The 21510-nt window shown below is 42.5% G+C and overlaps 1 protein-coding gene across 1 annotated transcript in view; it reads right to left on the reverse strand.

Moving 5' to 3' along the window:
• EPC1 (enhancer of polycomb 1) overlaps positions 1-11023 on the reverse strand; it is a 73666-nt gene extending 62643 nt beyond the window's left edge. Inside the window, exon 1 of the mRNA XM_084859187.1 lies at positions 9836-11023. The gene's annotated coding sequence lies outside the window, so the exon portion shown is untranslated. The remainder of the gene's footprint in view (positions 1-9835) is intronic.
• Positions 11024-21510: the final 10487 nt, after the last annotated feature.

The raw sequence follows: 21510 nt of genomic DNA on the forward strand, positions 1-21510 counted from the left end.
CTCTGGGGTGCATCCAAGCCTCTTAATCTGACCAGGAGCACAAGATAGTTCACAGGTCCCTATAGAGCCAAAGATGCCTTTACCTGCTAGACACTCAGCAGAATTCACAAGTTCACTGTATTTTCTTCTCTAAGTACAGGAATTTTATAAGCAGTTTTTCTAGTAGAAATTTGGGAGATGCAACTGGATTTTGGGGACAAACATTTAGTAAAAAGAAATCCCCATATTTTAACAATGCATTAACTTCCTATCAGTGCAACCTTAATATGAATGATTCTCTCTTTTCTCTTAAGTAACTGAATTTTTTCATTGTCTCCAAGAACCCTCATAAAAATACTGATATACTGTAGTCCCTTTGGATCATACCTGTGAAGGCCAGACAGCCTGATCTATAATTCTGCTTTTCCTGTAACACTGCAAAGGTTGGACTGTACTTCAGTTAAAGCAGTAGCCTCAGTAGCAAATCTGCCAAATAAGGCTGTCTCTGCCTCTTTACCAGGCCTAATGCAACAAGAAGGTCAGAAATGGCTTCCTTACAATTAGCCAAACAAAGGTTTGTCTAAATATATAATCAAATAAGGCTATAATCCTATATGCACTTACCTAGGAGTAAGTCCCACTGAATTCAATGGTGCTTACTTCCAAATAGACATATAGAGGATTACACTGTTAATTTACTTAAGGCTATCTACCAGTTTGCCTTGGTCCACTTGACACTTTTGAGGCCTTTTAATCACTAGGATCAAAAACAGCAGGGCTATCCATAGCTATAACCTTTTACAGTGCTACACCTGTAACTTTGCACAAAAAGAGATCCCAAACTACTGAAACAAATAGAAGTTGATCAGTACCACTTGGCAGGTGGCACTCTTACTGCACAATTGCGCTCATTTCACATGCCAGCAAGGTTATGCTCAAAATCCTACAGGCTAGGCTTCAGCAGCATGTGAACCAAGAACTACCGGAAGTACAAGCTGGGTTTCGAAGACGCAGAGGAACTAGAGATCAAATCACCAACATTCGCTGGATCATGGAGAAAGCAAGAGAATTCCAGAAAAACATCTATTTCTGCTTCACTGACTTCTTTAAAGCCTTTGATTGTGTGGATCACAACAAACTGTGGCAAATTCTTAAAGAGATGGGAGTACCAGACCACCTTACCTGTCTCCTGAGAAACCTGTATGAGGGTCAAGAAGCAACAGTAAGAACCAGACATGGAACAACCGATTGGTTCCAAATTGGGAAAGGAGTACGACAAGGCTGCATATTGTCGCCCTGCTTATTTAACTTATTCGCAGAGTACATCATGAGAAACGCCGGGTTGGATGAATCACAGGTCGGAATTAAGATTGCTGGGAGAATTATCAACAACCTCAGATACGCAGACGATACCACCCTAATGGCAGAAAGTGAAGAGGATCTCAAGAGCCTCTTGTTGAGGGTGAAAGTGGAGAGTGCAAAAGCTGGTTTGAAACTCAACATTAAAAAAACTCAGATCATGGCATCTGGCCCCATCACTTCCTGGCATATAGAAGGGGAAGAAATGGAAGCAGTGACAGATTTTACTTTCTTGGGCTCCAAGATCACCGCAGATGGTGACTGTAGCCATGAAATTAAAAGACACTTGCTCCTTGGGAGGAAAGCTATGGCACACCTAGACAGCATAGTAAGAAGCAGAGACATCACCTTGCCGACAAAGGTTCGTATAATCAAAGCTATGGTTTTCCCAGTAGTAATGTATGGCTGTGACAGCTGGACTATAAGGAAGGCTGAGCACCGAAGAATCGATGCTTTCGAACTGTGGTGCTGGAGAAGACTCTTATGAGTCGCCTGGACTGCAAGGAGGTCAAATCAGTCAATCCTAAAGGAAATCAACCCTGAGTGCTCCTTGGAGGGACAGATACTGAAGCTGAAATATTTTGGCCACCTAATGCAAAGAGAAAACTCTCTGGAAAAGACCCTGATGCTGGGAAAGACTGAAGGCAAAAGGAGAAGGGGACAGCAGAGGATGAGATGGCTAGATAGCATCACCGATGCAATGAATATGAACTTGAGCACACTCCGGGAGACAGCGGAGGACAGGAAGGCCTGGTGTGCTATGGTCCATGGGGTCACGAAGAGTCGGACACGACTGAACGACTGAACAACAACAACCCTTACAGGCCAATGCTCAGCACATTAGGTTGGATCCAGACTAAGATAGCTGCACTTAAATCCTACTGATTTAAATGTGAGCCAGGTCATGACTTAACTTGTCCTATTTACTTCAATGGGACCTAAATTCAACTAACTTACATTGCAATCCTATGCATGTTTACTCAGAAGTCCCATTGTATTTAATGGGGGTTACTCCTAGGTAAGAATACACAGGACTGCAACCTTAGTCTGGCTCCTACCCATTATGTGGAAATATGTCTCATTGTTTTCAATGAAAATCATTTTAGATTTTAAGCTTCCTATCCTTTCTTCCACCATAGAACTCAAGATAGTACATATAGCTTTCCTAGGTGGTGTCCCATCCAAGCCCTGAGCAGACCCAGATCAATAGTGCTTAGCTCCAGCAAGGTTTTTGTGCCTTCAGACCAGCCTTCTCCAATCTGGTGCCCTCCAGATTTTTGGGACTTGAGCTCCCATCAGCCCCAGCCACCATGGCCAATGGTCAGGAATGCAGAGAGTTTCAGTTCAAAGCATCTGGAGGGCACTAGGTTGAGGGAAGCTGCTTTAGACCATGCATCCTAGGAGAAATATTAGTTAAACTACACATAGGAAGTTTCTAGGAGGAATAACGCCAAAATAAGGTGCTGGTTTTCACCCTTAAAGACTTAAAATAGCTTGAGAGCCAAATACCTAAAATAATGCCTCTCCATATACCAGCCTGCCCATGTTTTAAGATCTGCTGTGGAGGCTCTCCTCAAAGAACCTTGCACACATCATGTGTTAACAAGGGACAGAGCACATGTTTGTGGAATTCCCTCCCCATAGAAATGAAACTGCTGCAGACTTTACTATCTTTCTGGTGCCATGTTAAAACACTTTTATCTGCTTGGGCATTTAGCTGGTTAGTTTGTCCTTTTATATTTTACTGCCTTTTACATTGTTTTATGACTGTATTCTGTTTTTATTATATTTTAAGGTTATACAACCATTTTGAGTTCTGATATCTTTGGATGAAAGGAGATTTAAATAGATAACTAAGAGCAAGGACAAAAATAATCAATGGGAAGGAAAGGAATATACTTAGAAGGGCAGATACTGAAAAGAACAGGAATAAGATTTGAAACGGAGGTAAAGCAGGTGAATATGAAATTGGGTAGCTGAGCATATGTGTTAGGACCAAACTCTGTAGACATTTGCAGAATGATTTGCAGAATGAATTCTAGGAATCATCAGGGTAAATTCTAAGATTATTGGAAAGATCAGGAAAGATAGATATACCCGCATGTATTAATCATAAAAGCAGAGACACTGAGCATTCACATGTAACAATAAGCAAGAATCTTGGCTATCATCCAGAAGCTGTTCAGCCAGCCAGAGATGTCCTCCTCCAGGTTTATTCCACCACTACAACCACCAGTTTTCTGTTCTTCTTTTCTAACCAAAACACAAAATTCTGTGGCTACTGAGTACGCCCAGTCATCTTTGAGCTGTTTTTAGGTTGCTTCACCCCCTTAGGTTTTGGGGGGTTTCAAAGATTTTGTTGTACTTCTCTAACCATTGGGGATTAGAGCATGCTGATACCTCCCCTCTTGAAAGACCACATTTTGGCTCCATTTCTTTTGACCCTCACCAACTGAGTTTGCTATTACAGCATGGGAGGCAAGATCATTTTAAAAAGGAAGTAAAATGTATTTCTTGATGTTTTATAGCCTCCTCAGAAGCAGTTTCTACTCTGTCCGGGTATTTTCTCTGAACTATTGTCATGTAATTGACTCAATTCTTAATTTGATAAAGACATAAACACCAACATCAGTACAGACTGGTACATATATATATCATTGCTGTCATAAAAATGATGGTTATAATTACAATTAAAGTGCTTAGGGAAAATATCCCTCTGCTTTTAACTTATCTGACAGGTTTATTCAGAGGTTTTCTAAACAAATAATCTTTCCCCTGTGTTTCTCTCATTTACTTCCCAATCAGGTTTCCCAGTTTTCAGAAGAGTTCACTAAAATGGTGTTCAGTCACTCTAAAAACTTCGACCATTTTCATCTATGGCAAGAGCTTGAAAAACCCGCTTCTGTCTTTAAATATTTATAGTTCTTGCTCAACTAGAATTCTCTGTCTAGGCACTGATATAAAGGGCTATTTATTTTTTGACATGCCATCTAAATCAAGTAACCAGGAACCTAGAATTATTCAATCACCTTTAAAAAAGCTTATTGTTATAAATATGTTTCTTGCTTTACTCAGAGTCTAAATTAATCCATAGAGTTTGAATTTTTAATGGTAAAGAACAGTGTGATGGCCAATTAGACTGGTAGAAACTAGGGCGATAGGCACATGTGAGTAGGGAACCAGATTGTAAGCCAAGATCAAAAGCCTGGTAGTAGTACAAGGCACAGACATTAATTGCCTGAACAATGAATATTTTCAGCAGACACTATCTGCACATTTTCCAGTCTCTCTCAATGGGGATATGAAACTGGGCTTTAAAAAAAAAGTTGAGATTCTGAGGAATGCACACCGTGCAAATTCCCTTTGCTGCACAAAATTCTATAGTTATAGAACCATGGAAGAAAAAAAAATCCAAGTAACGTAGTGTCATGTAGTATATGATTATTTGAAATTAAAAATATTAGAACATCTCACTCTCATTTTAACTTATTTACTTAAGAACACATATGAACAGCAGAGGCTCCTTGAATATGAACAGATGGGTTATTTTCCTTCAACAATTGCAGCCGTTTTGAAGACAATACAAAATTATTCAAGGTAGTTAGGCAGAAGCCGACTATAAAGAGTCATATAATTGTCTCATATAACCAAGTGCTGAAAGAATGAAATGCCATTTTGTGTTGACAGGTACAAGTTAAATTCACTGGGAAAAGGCATCTTTGCTATATAAGATGCAACAGGCATGGTCTTTCTCTATGTGGAAGAATCCCACAGGGCTTGAAAGCCCTGTTTCTCCCCTCCAGCCATCTCTGCACATGTGCAGAAGGTATATATACAAACATACACCAGAGAAACCAGAAGTGTGCACATGCTTTCCTGTAGGGATATGTAGTAGCAATGTGCATAGACAATCTAAGGCTGCAATTCTACACACACTTACCTGGAAGTAAGTCCTACTGAATGCAATGTGGCTTACTTCTGAATAGACATGTGCAAGATTGCAATAAGGCTCTTCAGTTTAGACACAGATAATAGTGAAAAATGTTATATTGGAGACATATTAATGGGATGAATGTGAACAGAACTGCAATTTATCCTCTTACAAGTTAACTATGAGCAACTCAATTAAATCACCCAGTATCATTAGTCAAAATGACCACAGGATACAAACCTATGCCACGTTAATCCTCTGGCTGCTAAACAATGGAAGGGAATAGGCAAGGATGGATCTTTTCTTCTATTAACACTTACTCTGAGATATCTGTGATCAGCCATTTTCAAACACAAAATAGGAAAGCTTAGAATACTCAGTTCCTTGCCATGTTTAGGTTATATGCCCCACACCAGATGCAAAATGTCAGTTTTATCAGCACAAGCATTACTTGAAAGCATCCTCTGAACTAAGATTTGCATTGATTCAGACCACAAATACTCACTGTTATCCAGAACCAGTTCAGCTTCAGAAATAGTAGCAAAGATCACTGTAGCTCTTCACCAGCAAGACGATTTGGAGGAAATATAGCAGTTTTATATAGGATTATGCATTTTTAGATAGCAAGAACACAATATGTACATATATCATATAATCCTCATCCATGTCTTGCTCAGGGCTTACTTGCCAAGAAGTAAGCCCTGAGCTCAAGTCTGCTAGAGTCACATCTTCAGATCACAAGCCCTACTCCAGAATCCTGGATGTGTGCAGGCTGTTTTGTGGTTGTTCAGATGAACAGGTACCAGGCCTGAGCCATGAAGACCCTTTACCTCAAATCAAACTCTCTCAGGCCACTTCTTGTCTAGACTGCTGAAACTTCTGCTTCTTGGCCTTCCCTCCTGCAGTATTTCCACTCAGTTCAGAATAGCTGCATTAAACTAATCTTTTCCATCAAGGTCACCTCTTTTTTCAGACCCTTACACTAGCATGCCTTTAATAAGCTTTAAGTTTCTAGTCCTCCTCCAATAGCTTGCTACCTCTCTGTTCTTGACTGTTCCTTTCTTCTTACACAGCATATCTCACTGTTTTGTTCTGCACAAATGCATTCACTCTGTGGCCTTGTGTCATGTTACCTCACTCATGCCTTCTGTCATCTTATTCTCTATGTTTGGAAGAGCCCACACACCATCTATTCAGAGATGCTACCATCCCCTTTAAATCCATTTCCTGAACTGCCCTAGCCTCAGCATACAGCTCATGCACCACCCTTACAATCTCCCTTACCCCATCTTCACTACTCACTGTCAGTCCAACAATCCCCACCTTTTTTCACTAGTGTACCTACCATGTCACTTACATTTTGTGCAGAACATAGTAGAGCCCAACACTTAGTAATAAAAATGGGTAGTAACTTGTAGATTTATTTACAAGGTTGATTTGGTCCTCTAATAGTGTATACTATAAAGCTGGACAGATGTATTAATTGCATGAGTAATAATATTTTTTCACAATTACAGGAGCACGTAGATCTAGCTTTGCTAGTACAGCCCATGCCATTTGGCAACTGCTATTCCATTCAAAAAAATACCTTTAGCAATACATCACATTAGTATCAGCAGTGGGCCTACTTATTGTGGTTTTATACCAGTTCATATTGAGAGAGGTATAGCCATGAATACTAGAAGTAGCTTGGATAACTATCTGACAGCACCTGGTTTAATGGTCTGAATACTATCTACATTAAGCTGCTTTATACCACTAGCTCCCTTACTGAAGTCTTTGGTCCAGATGTTTCCCAGGCCTGCTACCAGAAAGTAGCAGGCTTGGAGGTAGCATGAATTGAACTTCTGACCTTAACACATGCAGAGCATGTGTTGTACCACTGAGTCAGCCTTCCCCAACCTGGTGTCCTTCATATGTCTGGGACTTTAGTGCCCATCAGCCCCAGCCAGCATGGCGAATGGTGAAGAATGCTGGGAGCTGTAGTCCAAAGCATCTGTAGGGCACCAGGTTCAGGAAGGATGCACTACGTTATGGATCCTCTCCATATACATCTCTTTGAAGGAAGAAGAGAAACAAAGGTGTAACAAACAGCAACATTCTATCATATTAAAGACTCTACAAACTGTGAGCAAATAATTATGGAGACTTTCCTATGAGGATGCAGAAAGGAGTCACGGGTGGAGAGTGAACACTAGTGTCTACTTAAATATGGATAACAGCTGATCTACCAGAACCAGCCATGGCACATTCATACACCTCTTCTTTCACAGCAGCTGTACGTACAAGGCGCCAGCGGCTGCACCCATGTATCAAGGTGCCTGTAACACTGTATGGTGCAATCATGTGCTGCACTGCCACATTCTATTGAGATGGAGGCTGCATGAGTTGCATTCCTAGATCTGCAAGAGAACATCCATGATTGGCCTTTTCAAATAACCATTGTTACACGGTGGGGCCCATCACCAGTGAAAACATTTTCTGCTGCTAATCTGCCCTTAGCTGAACCATTTTTTTTTTTACTTACAGACTGAAATTTGAAAATTTTTAATAAGCTATTCATACAACTAAATTACCTTCATCTTCTAAGAGGTGTCCTTTATTAAGCAAATTTACTTTGAAACCTTCAGATACATTCTGCAACATCAAACTCCTTGTTAAGAAATGTTTCAACAATAAATAATTATCTTGAAGTATGTGTTAGAAATATTTCTAGTACAATACATATACACAAGCCATTATGTCTATGATTGTGTGTGCCACAGAATTACAAAATTTAAATGTGTGTGCTATAGAATTATATAAACGAATTACTCATATAAAGGACTTCATAGTACAAGGCTGATAAATTCCTAAAGAGAGAAAAATATAACATTCCTTTACAATACTTTAATAGACTCCTTAACCTGTTGCGTTTTCTAAGATATTGTGATAATTTCAAAACTATGCATTTATAAGATAAGGTATTTTATTCCATAATTTCAGCATGTGTGAGTACATCTTCCCAGACACCTTTGTATCACATTAATCACTTTTTGTTTATATATAACAATGTTTGCAAGAGAGACTACACATTTGTGTGTGTGTGTGTGTGTGTGTGTGTGTATATATATATATATATATATATATGTAGCACTTGTGATAGCTGGAATACTACCTGGTAAATATTATATAAAGCGTCTTAAAAATTATCATGTTAGTCTTAATTTCCATGCTTATACAAATAAATCTAAATTAAAACACTGCCATCTGCAAACTATCTCTAAAATACACAGTCTAAAGAAATGACCCAAATTTTTGTTCATCTACCAGTTCCTCTTTCAAATAAGGGTGAAAGGCTTTAAGACTGAGCCAGCAATTATGAAAAATACTTATATGAAAATAAATGTTTCACAGTAAATGTTAATGTTTCACAGTAAAATCATAGACAGACTTCAGCAGAGAATATGGAATTGTTTTTAGCTATTACAAAATTATTTTTGGAGCAGGAATGAAAATATTACTAAATAATGGCATAGTTCTTCACATACCTTAGGAGGGTATTTTTAAGCAAGAAAAAAAAAATCCAAACCCTGCCTCTAGTCTCACAGAACAACAAAGGACTGTGACGACACGTCTGTTATGGTGTACACTGTACTTCACATTTATATATTTTAATGTGTTATATACAAACAGACACACACAAATATAATATCTGTAGTACCATTGTAAGTTACATTTCATTAGAAGAAAAAAGAAATGATACAATAGATCACATCTTGCCCCACCTTTCTCTCCCGCCCCCCCCCTTTCTTGGTGAAACGAACATAAATTGTTTAGGAGCACCACAGCGCCACCAACACGGATCAATACAAAACAAAAAAGATTTCCCACCGTGTGCAAAAAAAAAATTGCCTAGAAAAATGCCAAAAATTACAAAATGTCTCCCAAATGCACCTTCTCAAAAGAAGAACACGACACCTAGATGAGGTATGCTCATTCAGATCCTTTATATAAAGAAGGCTTTAAGATGAGTGACCAAAAAGGAGCTGATTGGCGAATAAAAAGGCCAATGTTTAGTAACAGACATAACTTAATATAAACCCTGTTATGTCAATCTCCTCCTTCATTACACGAAGGGCAGTTTCTCTTATAGTTATCATTAAGACAGTCCACCCACCCCTAATTCATTAAAAACACAAATATCTTAAGACGCATTCCAATTTCCAATTAAACAATATATTTTGTTCTCTTTGAAAAAATATTTTATTCTGCACATTTAGAAAAAAATCAACGTTGGAAGACTCAAACTCCACCTTGAAAATATTCGAGTTCTTGATAGCTTCATAAAAGATCTAAGTACAATGTACGGTTCTAATATATTCACACTTAAGGAGAGAAGCAAAATTGTTTTCTAATGGTCAAAAATAATGAGACGACGTTTGGTGTAATTAAAAGAGCTGAAATCCAAAGGAAACGACAAGCTTACATTTGATTCATCAACAGAAGGAACATCTTTGACGCCAGCGAATTACCGCAAAAGAAAAGGGGCATATTAAAAGGTATTTCTTTTTAAAAAAAACTTACCTCGAAAGGAAGGAGACAGCTGCCTCTTCACAACGACTGAAACAAAATAGGCTGTGTGTAGTTTCTCGTTTGCAAATAGCCACCTCCACACAGCGAAAGGATCCGCAAACATCTTTAAAAATCTTTGCAAATAAAAACTGAGACTTTCTCCCATGATCGGTGGTTGATTCCGAAGGTTTTCTCTCAGGATCTGTGGGGGCGTTTGGGTAAACCGGAGAAATATCCAAAGAAGATTAAAAGCAAAGGCAGCAGGAGCCAGAAGACTCTGGGGTTAACAACTTTGTAATGGCAAACAGGCGTGTTCTGATTGGTTAGGAGGGCAGTGTCCCTCCACAGTCTGCACTATCCCCCGCTCTCCCCCTTCTGCAGCCTGGAAAAAATGCAGAAATGCAGTGTGCCATTTTATACAGGCGTTTAAAACACACCCCAACCCAACCACCAAAAGCCCAGGCTTCATATTTTGTGACCCTACAAAACAAGAGCTCCTCAAAAGCTTTTCTAGGTCTCCTTCAGTACATAAACGTCCTTGGGGGAAGAGAAAAGCGAGAGAAAGCAAGAAAGAAAAATACACACAGACACACAAAATAACCCACTCATTTTCACACAGGGGCTTTGGTAATGTTCCCCTCCCACCTGAAATATTTCTTTAAAAATTAGATTCGACTAATAAAACGCGTTCATTAACCCCCCTCCCCCGGTCAAGGCACCTAGTGGAATTTTAAAGTAAATTTAGAAGAATTAGTTTGTCTGAATGATATCATAGCACTAAGACAGTCATGCCTCGAACAAAAATCTATGACTCCTTGGTATCGAAAGAATACTGAAACAGCAGGGAAGACTTTCTTTTCCTCACAAACCTGTATACCTACCGTCATAGACAGAGCTAAGAACATTAATTTCAACAGATACATCCATTGTGATAGGCATAGTTATTCCACAAAGACTGTTTAAAAACCCCTCCTTATACTGACTGACAGAATTCTACCATGCTGCCCACAAACAAAATGGCTGTGGCATTGAGTTTTTTTGGATCCTCCCACCGTGCCTCTCCCCCCGCGGCCACCGGGAAGTGGTAGAAATCCAAAATAAATCAGTACTCCAAGTACAATGTACGGCCCAAACTCCACATAACATCAGGAAGGCGAGGGACTCTGACAAAACGCTGCCTCATCTTTAAGGGATCTTTTTTGATTGTTTAAAAACGTGCTTCAGACACTGAGAATTTATATGGCTGTGTAATTTGAACTTCCTGCTTTACATATGTATAAGGTCTTTCACCTATCTTGGCAGGCTTTCAAGTTAAGGGTGCTGGGAAATGTGATGCTGTGCGTCTCCAGTTGTGAGCCGAGTCAGATACTCAGTTGTTGTATAAGTTGGTAAAAATGTTGGCGAAATCCCAGGTCTAACAAAGACAAACAAAAATAACAAAATCTGGCTAGCCTAATCCATTTCTCCTTTTCAATATTTTGGAAAAGGTATTAATCATACAAGGCAAGTGATGAAGAACGTTGGCTTCATATAAGTACAAACATTTAAAAAACCGTTTTTCTAAGTGCTATGTGTTATATAGGATCTATCTAGCTTAAACTAATACTAGTTTCTTTGTGAACAACCTTAAACGTTAGAAACTACTGTGTAGCTATTAACACCCTTGCACTCTGTTCTTTACACTAAAGGGAGACATATTATTAAAATTAAATTTACTAACAATTTATTTCAAACTTTGAAACAATAAACATGAAACCTCTCAAGAGCAATCCTACAGAGCCTATAATACTCCAGTTCTCATGGGTATCTTTAATTTGACTTCAGTGAAAGCTATTTTACTACCAAGCCTCAAACCACTTATGGAGTAGTCCCCACTGAAGAATACTCCTGATTTTGAGGACTGCAGCTTAACAGTGCAAGCCACAAACTTGAGCCAGTGTGTTTGAACTAGTTTAACTCCAGTAGTGGCCATAATAAACTTCTATGGTACTGAGCTGGTTTAAATGATTTTAATGGAATATACTTACAAGCAAGCATCTTCTCAGTATTCCAGCTTCATAGCCTGATCTCAAGAGGCCGCTTTAGCCAAAGCAGTACTAACCCTGCCTAGTCATACAAAGCATGGGACTCCCTCATTAAAACAGCTTCGCTATGTGTCTGTTTCTAGGCACAATTTAAAGTGCTTGTTATGACCTATAAAGCCCTATAACAGTTCGGGATCAGGCTACCTGAAAGACCTCATTTCCCCATATGGGCCTGCCTGAGTTTTAAGATCTTCAGGGGAGGACCTTGTCTTGGTACTATCAGCATCACAGGGTTGTGAGAGACAGCCTTATCGGCGATCGCTCCTTCCTGGCTCTGAAACTTCCTGTGAAGGGTGGCCTGGCTGGCCCCCTCTCTGTTGTCCTTCCAACTGCAGGCAAATACATTTTTATTCAGGCAGGCCTTTGGCACATAAGCTGGGGGGTGTCTCCATGAGCAATTCACTCTGAGCTGGCTGCGTTTGGGGGTTGTTAGGGATATATGACACTGTCTCTCTTTCCCAGCACAAACATGTGTGTCTACTCAGAAGTAACTCCCATTGTGGTAAATGAGGCTTCTTCCTGAAACACGCATTGAGATTCCCATGAATTGAAATAACGCATTTAGAGAGCCTTAATGTCAAAGCTTTGATTGATCGCAGCAGAGCAGTTAGAACACTGTGTTCTGGAAAGGACTGTTTATTTAAGAAAGGGGGGGGGAGAAGGAGATTGTTCCTGTCCCCGCTGTGTTTCCCAACACAAACCGATTAGTGGCTGCTCAGAAGTAACTCCCATTGTGGTCAATGAGGCTTGTCCCCTGAATGTGGGAGAACTTCTCCTATTCTCAAAGGAGAAAGGGGGGGGAGCCTGGAAGGGGGACCCTCTCTTATTGTTTGAGCAGCCCCTGCCAGTCAGATGATGTTCACCCCAACCCCTTGACCCCCACCCTACCCGGAAGTATGTTCTGTGAAGCAACTTTTACTGGTGCAATACACTCGCTCGTGGAGCCCTGCACAGAGCAAAGCTGGCTCCTGGAAAAATCCAGGTAAGCCATGACTGGCTTCTCCATCTGTCTCCTTCTGTTGTCGTAGAGACCCCCTGCCCCCATCTATTGCTGAAGGGTTTTTTAATTGGATAGTGCGGTTTCTTTTATTGTGTGTTTTAATTATGTTTTTAATTTGTTGTCATGCTGTGTTTTAATTAAGATTTTGTTAATCTGGATGTTATTGTTAGCTGCCTTGAACGCCATTTTTTTGGGCAGAAAGGCAGGATAGAAATTAAAGAAAGAAAAATACCTGTATTTGCATTGCTGTAGCTCAAGCTATCTATCTTAACGGGCACCTCCAACAATACCAGGGATGCCGCTTAATGAGATCGACCTCGGTAGGCCTTCTGTCTGTCCCATCAGACAGGACAGCTAGGCTGGTGAGGACTAGGGATAGGGCCTTTTCTGTGGTGGGCCCCAGTCTATGGAATTCCCTCCCTAGTGACCTCCGCCATGTCCCCTCTTTGATGCTTTCGCTGGGCTTTAAAAACCTGGCTGTTCAGGTGGCCATTTGGGGTGGGTTAGGGGTTTTTTTTGGATCAGTATTGTTTTGTTATGTTTGTTGTTGTTGTGCTTCAGTTGATTATGTAAATTTGTTATTAGTATTCTATGCTGCCTAGAGTGGCTGGGTAGCCGGCCAGATGGGCGGCTAATAAATCAAATAAATAAACAAACAAATAAATAAAAAGCAACATTGTAGGTTTCCAGCTAACCTAGTCTGCCCATGGGATTTCAGCACACAGAAGATCATTCACCTCTTTATTCTGAAAATTGCTGGTGTTGAGAAGATACAGTACCTTTGTATTCTGGATCTGTGGTAGGGCATAAGAAGATAAATGCTGGATCAGACCAAAGTCTATCTAGTCCAGCATCCTGTTCCCACAGCGGCCAACCAACTGCCTGTGGGAAGTCCACAAGTAGGACATGTGCAATAGCACCCTCCTGTTTATGTTCCACAGCAACTAGTATACATTCCTCCGAATCATTCATTCATTCATTCATTTAATAGATTTATATACTGCTTACTATATTTAAAAATATCTCAAAACGGTTTACAAGGCGATTAGAGTACATTAAATACATTAAATACAATTAAAATACATAATAATTGCTAAAACATTGATATAAAACATTGATAAAAACATTAAAATCAATACTCCCAACACCATAAGTAACAAACTGGGCAACACACTCAACTCAGGGAAGGCCTGGGTAAGAAGATGGGTCTTTAATTGGTGCTTAAAGCATGCTACAGTTGGTGCTTCCCAAATACCGTGGAGGAAGGAATTCCATCACAGAGAAGGCCTGCATCTGGGCTGCTGCAAGATGGCAATCTGCAGGTCGTGGTACAACCAGCAAGGCCGCCTCTGATTATCTAAATGATTGCACAGGTCTGTGTTGGTGAAGGCGATCTGCCAGGTAACCTGGTCTCAAGCTGGTCAGGACTTTTTATGCCAACAGCAAGATCTGGTACTTGGGTTGGTAGCTAGTAGATACCCAGTACAATTGCTTCAGCACCGTTGTAATATGTGCACAGCCAGGCATCCCCCTCAGCATCCTGGCTGCTGCATTCTGCACTAGCTGTAGGTTCCAGACCAAGCACAAGGGTAGCTCCAGATAAAGTGCATTAATTTAAACATGAAGTTACCAGTGCATGGACTACAGTGGCTAGGCTATCCCTGCCCAGGAAAGGTGTAGTTGACATACCAACCAAAGCTGGTAATAGGCACTCCTTGAAGTCACTTGGGCCTCTAATCATAATGATGAATCCAGGAACACCCCCAAATTATGTACTTGTTTTGAGGGAGTGCAACACCATCTAGAACAGGCAAACTCCCCAATTCCCGCACCTGGAACCCCCTACCCATAGAGTCTTCATCTTGTCAGGACACAGCCTCAGTTTGTTGGTCTTCATCCAAGCCATCACTGACTGCATCTAGGCACTGGTTCAGAATATGCACATTCTCTCCCATTTCAGATGTCACAGAGAAATGGAGCTGTGTATCATCAGCACTGGCTTTTTCAGACACGCTACCACTTCTTTCAAGGCAGTGGGCACCACTCCATCACATAAAGACACATTCACCACTCCCTGGATCCACTCAGCCAACCCCTCCTGGCTAGCTCAAATAAGCCAGGATGGGCAAGTGTCAAGAAAGCAGATTGTAGGCCAAACATCTACAAGCATCTTGTCTACATCTTCAGGTCATAAAAACTGAAACTGATCCCATACAGCTGACCCGGGTGGTGCACTGAACACCTCATCAGATGCTGTACAACATACAGTGTTCAAGTTGGCATGAAGCCAAGTTATTTTATTCACAAAGTACCTTGCAAAATTATCACAGCAAGCTTCTGAAAGCTCCAACATAGGATTTATTGGGGAAGATGACAACAAGCCCCAAACTACCCAGAAAGGCTTTGCTTGGCAGCTACTTGAGGAAAGTAGGCCTTCTTTGCTGGTCTCACCACCATGCAGTAGGCATGATTATGCACTCTCATGTGCTCTCATGCATGTCTAATTGACCTCACTATGAGTCTTATGCCACTTACTCTCTAGCTGTCTCTCAGCCTGTTTCATCGCCTGGAGCTCACCAGAGAACCAGGGAGCACCTTGGGCTCCACAGCACCAGAGAGGGTGCTTGGGAGTGACCATGTCAACAGCCTGTCATGTCTCACCATTCCATAGTATAGAGCCTTGAAATGATTACCCGCTCTGGCTTCTGGAAATTCCCCCCTCACATTCAGGAATGCATCAGATTCCATCTTAATGGGCCCCCCACCCCTGCAGGGAGAGACTGGCTCCAGAAGCCCAAACTTGATTAGACAGTGGTCTGACCATGACAATGGGGTAACTTCAACCCCCCACCCCAATATCTGGACCACCTTGCTGCATTCAGAGGCAAAGACTAAATTGAGGGAATGCCCTGCTCTATGCGTTGGCCCAATGACAAATTGAGACAGACCCATGGTTTTCATGGAGGCCAAGAAGTCCCGAGCTGACCCAGTCAAGGCCACCTCGGCATGAATGTTGACGTCTCCCAGAAATGACATCCTAGGTTTCTCCAACACCACACTAGAAACCACACTCAGCCAGCTCAGTCAGGGAGACTCTTGGGCAGCAGGGTGAGTGGTACACCAACAACATCCACAATCTGTTTTACTGCCCCAACCTGCCCCCTCTAGCCTGGTTTGATGCTGCAACGAATAACCAGGTGGGCAGTGCTGGGTCCGATCAACCCCATCCAGGTTTCAGTGATGCATGCCCCATCAGCTCCCTCATCAATAATCAGATAACAGATGAGTGAAGTCTTATTGTGAACAAATCTGGCATTAAGAAGCAGTACCATCAGGCAAGAGGGGCCAGTAACTGTGCCACCAAGTACTTGTGAAATAAGGGAAGGGTGAGCAGAGGAGATGGTCTGCATCCATCTGTGTCCTCTGAACTGCTGATTCCTTGTTCTCCTCATCATGTGCCATCCCTGACCTATAATTACCCCATAGGGCTGCCCCCATTCTTTATCCCCCTGCCCCTCTTATCTAGATACATTCCAACCTACCAAACAATCCACACACATGTGCCTTAAAGACATGCACATATACCCAATATTGCCCAGAGAGATCTAGAGGTAATATATAGCCATTATGACTAGTAGCCACTGATATCCTTAACCTCTATGAATGTGTCTAATCCTCTTTTAAAGCTATCCAAGTTGGTGGCCATCATTACGTCTTGTGGTAGCAAATTCCATAATTTGACTATATACTCTATGAAGAAGTCCTTCCTTTTATTGTCCCAAATCTCCCGCTTCATTGGATGACCCCGGGATCTAGTATTTTGAGAGAGAAAGAAAAATGTCTCTTAGTCCCTACCCATATTGTCCACACCATGCATAATTTTGTACACCTATCATGTCTCTGGTTACTCACCTTTTTTCTAAGCTAAACAGTCCCATACATTTAGGGATGGCGGAGAATTCCACCATGGATTTCAGTGAGGCCGAATGCACTGGCATTCGGCCCCCTGAAACCCGTAGAGGAATGGGCTCCCACCGGCCGCCCCCCCGGATGCCCCCCCTGGATGAAGCTTACCTGGGGCAGATGTTCTGGCGGCGGCGGCAGCAGCTCCGGCTCCTGGTCTTTCAACCGGCTGCCGCAGCCGCCATTTGCGTCTGCTGTTTGCTGTGATAGGCTACGTAAGTATTTATGTAGCCTATCACGGCAAGCAAAAAAAACACACAAAACCCGCGTACGCAAATGGCGGCGGCTACAGCGGCCACCATTTGCGTTCCCTTTTTTTTGCTGTTTTAGCCTACGTAAATATTTACGTAAGCTATCACGGCGAAAAAAAAGGAACGCAAATGGCGCCCACTATGCTATTTGCGTTCCCTTTTTTTTTGCTGTAATAGCGTACGTAAATATTTACGTAGGATAAAAGGGCGAAAATTAGGGAACACAAATGGTGGCCGCTGTAGCTGCCGCCATTTGCATACGCAGGTTGTTGTTTTTTTGGCCTGCCGTGATAGGCTACGTAAATACTTATGTAGCCTATCACGGCAGCCTGGTAGGATGCAAATGGCGGCCGCTACAGTGGCCACCATTTGCGTCTGCAGCAGCCCGTCCGTGGCCGGAACTCTGGCTCGGACGGCCCTGGCCAGCTGCTCCGCAGAGCCGCCGCGGAGCAGATCCGTCTGAGCAGGATTCCAGGGGGGAGGACCGGATCACCCCCCCCATCGAGGATTCCAGGGGAAGGGACGGAGCGCCTCCCCCCCCACCGCGAATCACATCCGCGAAAAGGTAAGTGACTTTCGTACATCCCTACATACATTGCAACTTTTCTTCATACGGGAGTTACTCCAGCCCCTTGATCATATTGGTTGTTCTTTTCTGCACCTTTTTCAACTTTGCAATATCCTTTTTGAGAGGAAATTACATTTTTGTATTTATTTATAAAAAGAAGCCTCCAAAGGAAGACTCTGATCTGGCTGAGGACTTTATTTAAATTGTCCTATAGAATGGCCGCATTCGGATGTAACAATAACCCATGTGTCAGGGCCCAGGTTCAGCACTGCAGTGGGCCTTGCAGGTAATAGCCAAGATTTGATTAGAAGTAGCCTGAAAGTGCTTGGGCCTATTCAGTCTCTGAAATGGCAGAATCTGTGTGAGCTTATCTCTGTCAGTGTTCTCAGAGCAGAGCCAGGGGGAGTCACCCAACTCCGTGTCCACCTGCTGGTCTGGCTTTGGCAGGCAGGGAGGTTGGAAGCTGTCTGTGAGAACCTGACAGAGGAGGGATGGGGTTTGCAGAAGGGTCACCCAGGTTGAAGCGTCACTACGGGAGGGCTGAGCAGTGACCTCTGTTTAGACAGGGCCCTTGATAAAAGGCTAAAGGCCCTTGTCTGTTGAGGGATCTGGAGGGGGTGTCTTACAGTCACGCCTTCCCTTTTAAGCTGATGCAAAGGTGAAGAGACTTTGCTAAGAACATTGTGTCTTCATTGCCCGAAGCCTTTTCTGTTTGGATCCATCAGCATCTGGGCTTTTGGAGGCACTCTGCACATGGACTCTCCCTTAATTGGAACTTTGGTTCGCTATAAACTTGCCATGAAAAGTACTGTGAGGCTTTTCAATGACTTCAACTCTCGTTTACTATGGATTGTGTGTCTGTGTTTGTCCTCAGTGTACTGGCAAGCTGGGTTTGATCTACGACTTTTGGACTTTCCTCTGCCTGGATGCATGCAGTGTGGAGTTCCCAATGAGAACGCAGTGGCACGGAACTCCTTGCATGTCTGGCTTTACCCTTCCTTTGATCTTGGTAGGCCTCAACCATGTAGCCTGGAGTTATCAACAAAAGATTAAAAGTTGGACTCTCTATGGGTGTGGTTTTGTTTAGGCCTTTCAAGAGTTTATCCCTTGATCGCCTGATGGGGTCATTCCAAGAATCATTCTCATGCCTTGTCCAGGGTTGGAACCTCGTGCATGGACTGCCTGGGTTAGATACGCCGGGAATCCAGAGTCCCTTCCCTTGTGTTCAGAACTGTGGAGATGGCAACAGAGAAACCATGTTGATGATGATCTCAGTCGTGGTAGTAGTGTTTAGCTTTGGTCTGTTCTGGAATTACGTACAGCCTATAACTACTCACCACCAGCAATATGATTTCTGAAGAGTGTAACCATTAAGCTTTTGCTGTGGGATTTCCTGCAATAAAGAAATCTCACTGATTTTGGGTGTCTGGTGTCAGATTGCCTGAGTGTGTGTGTGTGCTGGGGGATCGGGAAACCTGACACCATGGTGGCTTAATAAGCTACTCACAGATCCTCAGAATGTTCTCAAATTAAGAAACTTGGAGATGACTGAATATTCTAAAAATAAATAATTAAAAATTAAAACAGATAGAAGCTGAATCCCTGACAAAACAGTAACGTTCTCAGAAATTCTTCTATGGAGTATCTCCCATCTTCATGCTGCCCTTCTTGAACTTCAGCTGTTAAAGGCAGAAAACATGTGTAAGGGGGGGGGGAATATACCAACCCTAATAGTTATCCAGACTCTGCAGATACGTATTTATAAAATAATATAATTTTGTATATTATGTTTTTTAATACATTTTTGATTGGCCTTTGGGCCAAATAGGTCCCCCAAGGCAACTTACAATTAAAACCTAAAACAATTTAAAAGTACTTCAACAATGGGATTAATGTATGTTTGTGGTGGTTTCTAAAGTTTATCTATTTATAGGTAATATATAAGGTAATTTGATATATCATACAGCATTTTATAATTTAAAATAATAGTGTTGGTTTTGTGCTATTACTTGATCCTCATTGGGTCAAGTAATAGCACATGGACCCTCATTTTGTTGCAGACTAAAACTGCAATCCTATGCTGGTTTAGTTGGAAGCAAACTCCATTAAACTCAGTAAGGACTAACTTCTAAAAAGGATCAGGCTGTATGTGACACAGTATTAAATAAAGCAAACCCAATGAGAATAGCTTCTGATTGTTAGGGGGGGAAATCCTTGGAGGGATCAATCCTATGGTCACTAGTCAGCGGCTAGACAGCCATAAGATATGTTGGTGCCTGGGAACTGACCTCAGAGCCCGTGCTCCGAGGTTGGCTCCTGGAGAACGGACCTTCCCCCCTTCTCACGCTGCCTCGCAGGCAGCTCGAAATAGCCACGTGCTTGGAAGAGGAGTGCGGAGTGGTGAAAACAGGGTGTTTCGGGGTGGGGAAGGCAGAAATGCTGGTACGACACATTCTATGTGTCATCCTGCAGCTGCTTCCCCCGCTCTTTCTTCCCACGACTAGACAGCTGAAATCGGCTGTCTAGCCACAATTGCAGGGTGGCTGATGCGTTTAGGGGATGATCCCCTCCGTGCTGCTCTTGTCCTGCATTGGTTAGGTGGTCCCCTCCAAGTTTGGAGGTGGCTGCCTATCCCCATAGGATTTCACCCTTCATTTCTAAAATTAGGGGGTGAGGGAATTGTGTTGCCAGACCTAAGAAGGCTGCAATCCTATGCCCACTTTCCTGAGAATAATCCTCTGCACGTTCTAAGAAAATGTGCACAGGATTGTGCTATTAAGTCCCAGTGACAGCAACAGGTTGTTGTTGTTCAGTCGTGTCCGACTCTTCGTGACCCCATGGACCATAGCACGCCAGACCTTCCTGTCCTGCGCTCTCTCCCGGAGCGTGCTCAAGTCCATATTCATTGCATCAGTGATGCTATCTAGCCATCTCATCCTCCGCTGTCCCCTTCTCCGTTTGCCTTCACTCTTTCCCAGCATCAGGGTCTTTTCCAGAGAGTTTTCTCTTCGCATTAGGTGGCCAAAATATTTCAGCTTCAGCTTCAGGATCTGTCCTTCCAATGAGCACTCTGGGTTGATTTCCTTTAGTATGGACTGATTTGACCTCCTTGCAGTCCAGGGGACTCGTAAGAGTCTTCTCCAGCACCACAGTTCGAAAGCATCAATTCTTCGGCGCTCAGCCTTCCTTATAGTCCAGCTCTCACAGCCATACATTACTACTGGGAAAACCATAGCTTTGATTAGACGGACCTTTGTCGGCAAGGTGATGTCTCTGCTTCTTACTACGCTGTCTAGGTTTGACAGCAACAGGACATGGACATTATTTACTAGAGAGACAAAAATTGTGGGTTTCCATTACAAGGAAAGCCAAAGGTAACTGTAGGGTAATATCTTTATTAGGCCCTAGTAAAAGGTCACAAAGAAATGAGGAAGCTTTCCAGTTCATCCAAATCCTTCAGGCTGGACCTTAGGCAAAAAGGGGGGGGGGAAAGTGGGGAAGGGAAGAAAAGATATTGCTGGGACGTTTTCCAGCAACATCCCCCCTCAAGCTGGTTTTGTTTTGCTTGCCAGCCTGATGAAGAATTCTGGTGAACTCGAATGTTATTTCATTTCCTTGTGACCTTTCAGTTGATCGTAATAAAGATATTGCCCTGCCACAACGGCGTCGCGCAGGGAGAGGGAGAGAGAGAGAGGCTTCCGCAGCGCGCGCCGCCAACCGACGGGGCTCGCTTCTCCGTTCGGAAACCTCGTGCGGATTCAAAACAAACGGCAGTTAACGACGCAAAGGGAGCGCGCGCGCGCTCTCCGCCCTTCGGTCCC

Source organism: Heloderma suspectum, chromosome 5, assembly GCF_057233095.1.
Source record: "Heloderma suspectum isolate Gila_16-S chromosome 5, 16-S_ref, whole genome shotgun sequence".
Classification (NCBI taxonomy): Eukaryota; Metazoa; Chordata; class Lepidosauria; order Squamata; family Helodermatidae; genus Heloderma; species Heloderma suspectum.